General features: G+C 36.1%; 1 long non-coding RNA gene across 1 annotated transcript; it reads left to right on the top strand.

Moving 5' to 3' along the window:
* Positions 1-417: 417 nt before the first annotated feature.
* LOC114351554 (uncharacterized) lies at positions 418-1,157 on the top strand. The gene is made up of 2 exons (XR_003655790.1): positions 418-610; positions 853-1,157. It is a non-coding gene; the product is annotated as an uncharacterized LOC114351554 (long non-coding RNA).
* Positions 1,158-4,359: the final 3,202 nt, after the last annotated feature.

Below are 4,359 nucleotides of genomic sequence, written 5' to 3'. Positions count from 1 at the left end.
TACCTAGGTCTTAGCCTAGCTAGATAAATTGGTGTGATAATTTTAGTTTGTACTTGTTTTCTTCTTTTTTCTCGCCAATGTTTTTAACGACGTAATTGATTGAGAAAGGCATTGTAACGAACGCCGTAACACGCCGGTTCCTGCGTCTGACCTCATTTATGTTTAATTTCTGCGCTTTTCGTGCCCAGCCAACCGAGTTTTTTGTGGAAAAATAACAATAAACTCACCTTTCTTGGAAAATCTTTAGATATTTGGCTTCTCGATTTTTGTACAGATTTGTTCGAGTTAGCTATAATATTGTAATCGCTGCTCGCTGCTCATTCGCCCGAAAAGTATACTTAGGTAAATAATTTGATAAGTATCATGCCAACAAGAAAATTCTTCCTGTAAATACAAAAAAAAAAGTCAAGGAGGCAACAGTGACTCGGTCGGCTACAGTGGCTCAGTCATGTTTCGACCTGAAGGCATAGGAATATATATTTGTCTCTTTTACCGATTCAAAGGTCTTTGTACCCGAACACGTTTAAACCAGTTTGCTCGCCGGTCAAGTGCCGTGCGGAAGGGTGAGGGAATGTTTTTTGTTTTCGCGCCCTCTAAATTACATTCTAAGGTGAGTTTCGATTGTTTTCATATCTTTGTTTGTTGCTATAGGTAATAGCCGTTATATTTATCGGATAGTAGGTCTTGTATCAATTGTCTTTAATCCGAATTTTGACTAATTTGTTTTACATCTTGGTTTTTTTGATCAAATATTTACAAAATGGCGTAGAAGTACACAGTGACTCAATTTTAATACTTTATACGAATTCAATATTTTATAACTGTAAATCGAATTTTGTTTTTTATTTACAGAATGCCACGGAAAAAAACCGACAGAAAAATAGGGAAGAAATAAATAACGAAGAGATTGAGATGACTTAAGATCTTATAGGTAGCAATAAAAGTACTAAGAGTCGTGTTGAATTGTTGATTATAATAAGAATAGCTTGTGCAGTTTTGTTATTATTTCTAATAAAAAACTACGCGGAATGGGCATTTTCTTTTCATATAAATACTGCCTTACCACGTTAATACTGTGTACCACGGTAGTGAGTCAGTGTGTACACCTAGTAGTCCACAGTGACTCAATTATCATTTTTTTGTTTTAGGTTCCTACTTTGACATAAGTAGTAAATAATGTAGAATCATGAGTGCTCAGTTACAGTTCAATAGTGTATCTAAAATGTGAGCAAATTTTAGGCCAATATTAAAGCGATATCTATTTTTATTAAGCTTCGAAAAAAAAGTGAGTCACTGTTGCCTCCCTGACCCTATTTCATTTATGAAACATTTTGATATTCTATTGTAACTTTTAGGTTCTAATACTACAGAAAAACAAAGATCCATTCACAAACCTGTATTTTTTTTTCATTCGACCCAACTCGTCCTTTCACTATCGCACTAATCTGTCCGTGACGAATGGTGACACTCCGCCCGATAGATGGCACTGCCCTGACGGTTGACAGTTGGCGGGAATTCACGAGGCCTCCGACATAAAAGGTTTTTGATTAGCTGGTTATTTTGCGTTTTATGGCTATCACTACATATCTTCTTCTCTTTATACATAAAATAAAGTTGAGTTAATTCATTATTTCAGCTAAAGAACGTCCACAATTTATTGGACATAAGGTCTTCCATAAGATTTCCGTAACGAACAGTTTCCTTCACGAGATTGTCTGTCCTTAACTCAAAAACAGCTCTGAATTAGTTCTGTAATAGTTTGAACCTCAAATAACTGAATAGAAAAATATTTTTACAGTAAATTAAGTTTGAAACTCCGCCATCTTCCGCAATGACAGCTGACGTCAAGCAGTTGACATTTATTGACTGTGGCGCTTCAGCAGGATAGTCCATCAAAAACAAATAGGCTGTACAAAGTTCGCGGGGTCTCAAAGTATTGCATAATAAAGATATCACAAACCTAGTTTGTATTCTACGATAATGAACTACTCCAAATAATAAACCGACAAGAAACTTAATAAATTAGTTCCGCAGCGCTCTTGTCGGAATAAGCTACAATGTGCCCCGCTTGCTCGTAGCTCTGATCGCAGTAAATTCAGCGATGAGTGACACACCGAGTGGCCAATTAGACGTTCATCGTCAGACGCTGCACTCTTGGCTTATATTTATTGTTAGGGAAACATGCAGCAGTTATATTTAGAAAGGAAGAAGAAAGAAAAAGCTTTAGTTAAACATAAACTTTTCACAGCAAAAAACTGTCCAATAGTATCCAAGGTGACTGAGTTTCTTCCGCCCCTTCTTATCAGCATCAACCCATTTATGTTGTCCCAAAGTGGTGGTAGGGTAAGCTATATTTGGGACGTGTATAAGCGCCCTGGAAAGGGCGTATAAGTAGGAACTTTGACTTGACTATCTTTGTTCCCAATATGGTTTAATACGAATCACACCATATTTCATTTGATACCTGTAGCCCTCTTGTCATATCAAGCTGTCAAGGAATGTTATCCCTTACCTTGTACAACATACTTACGTAATCGTACGTAGCTAATAACTGACCAGGACAGCTAACTAGTAGCCAGCCACACAGACGTCCGGCGTCCGGCGCTCTGAACTCTTAGCTTAGTCCGGATCTTAAGCCGGACGCGCGGTCCACTTTGCCTTCTGTTTCTAACGATATAACTGTAAAGTATAAGGATAACGATAGTGGAAGTATCAATTAATGTAAGGGACATTTTGGCCAAAATGAGTTATAAAAAATATAATATACCAACGCATTCAGAATTTTCGGCTCTATCGATTGGTATACTTGAAATGTTGATATCTTTAAAAAAATGTCCCTTACCTTAAACATTTTTAGTCGTCTGAATACGACTTTTGGGGAAACAAATGATTTAAAGGACGTAAATTCCTTTTAATAATACAATTCAGTCCTTACCCTAAACTGTTGGTTTTAACTTTTGAACTCATTGAACCTTACTTCATTTAAAACTTTTTGATTTATTATAATTAGGCCCTTACGTTAATATGCATATAGGATATCAATTACTTTTTTTGGTGGTGATATGCATTTAATGCCTACCACTCCTACTGCACTTATGAACACTAAGTTGTCTTGTTTCTATCTTTTCAACCGACTTCAAAAAAAGAAGGAGGTTCTCAATTCGACCCGTATGTTGTTTTTTTTTTTTTTTTTTTCTATGTTTGTTACGCGATAACTCCGCCAATTATGAACCGATTTGAACAAATCTTTTTTCAGCGTATAGGTAATATCTCAAGGGTGGTCCCATTTAAATTTAATAATAAAAAAAACAANATACAAATTAGCTTGTGGTTATTATTTTGTTTAGTGGGGAGTTAATATAAAATTTGTTCTACATTAATTTCCTTATTTCATTCTTTGTATCGAAATTTCCAAATGATTCATTAACAATAGAGGTGATTCTAGCGCTCGGCGGCCGCTGCCGCGGCACGCTTCGCTCGCCTTCGCGCATTAAGGGTCACTGTTCTAACCTAACCTAACCTACTATTTTCTGCAATACCTACTTTTTGCAACCATACTATTTTCTGCAATGTTTTACATAAAATTATTGTGAAAACCATGATCATGTGCCTTATGCTTTGATTTGTGGGTAACGGTGGGTAAGTATGTGAAGTGTCAATTTGACCAAACAAATTATTTGGGATATAATATTTGGCAACATAAAACATTTGCTAAATAAACATTTGCCAAGTAAAATTTGGCCAAATGATAATTTGACCAAATGAATTAGTTGCGAAAAGTACAGTTGCTAAAAGTTCATTTGGGAAATGAAACTTTGGCGATAAGTTGTTTGCGAAGTGAAATTTGGCGAAAAGTAATTTGGCCAAACGGAAGGATACCCGGTATAAGTTATACTCACGGTTAAAATAAGGTGGTGCAACTCAGCCTTAAAGTTGATAAAAGTGTATCTCTATAATGTAGATAATGATACTCGTAAGTACTTACTTAATTTCTTTCTTTGCTAATTACATCCTTCGTTAATCATCATTACTTGAACTTTTCAATTACCAACACCGCACTGAAAAATCACACTTAACTATGACGTCATTTTAACCCCAACCCGCTGCTACACGAATGACGCATTTACCACATATCCGGAAACTGCACTGTTACATCATGAAGGAACAAGTTAGACAACTGCACGCATCATAAAATGAATGCTACTGACAACGCCACTCTTGTAGCGGAGTTTTGGGCTGACACTGTATAGGTTTGTTGTCGACACGATACAAAACGTAACAACGTCAGGCTGCTATAGTTATTAGATAAATAAATAATAACGTCAAAGTAGCTACATATCTGTCCATAGTGACACACAC

Source organism: Ostrinia furnacalis, unplaced genomic scaffold (assembly GCF_004193835.3).
Source record: "Ostrinia furnacalis isolate ACB-3 unplaced genomic scaffold, ASM419383v2 OfSCF1160, whole genome shotgun sequence".
NCBI lineage: Eukaryota > Metazoa > Arthropoda > Insecta > Lepidoptera > Crambidae > Ostrinia > Ostrinia furnacalis.
The sequence above is the reverse complement of the archived record's forward strand: the minus strand, read 5'-3'. Positions and strand labels throughout refer to the sequence as shown.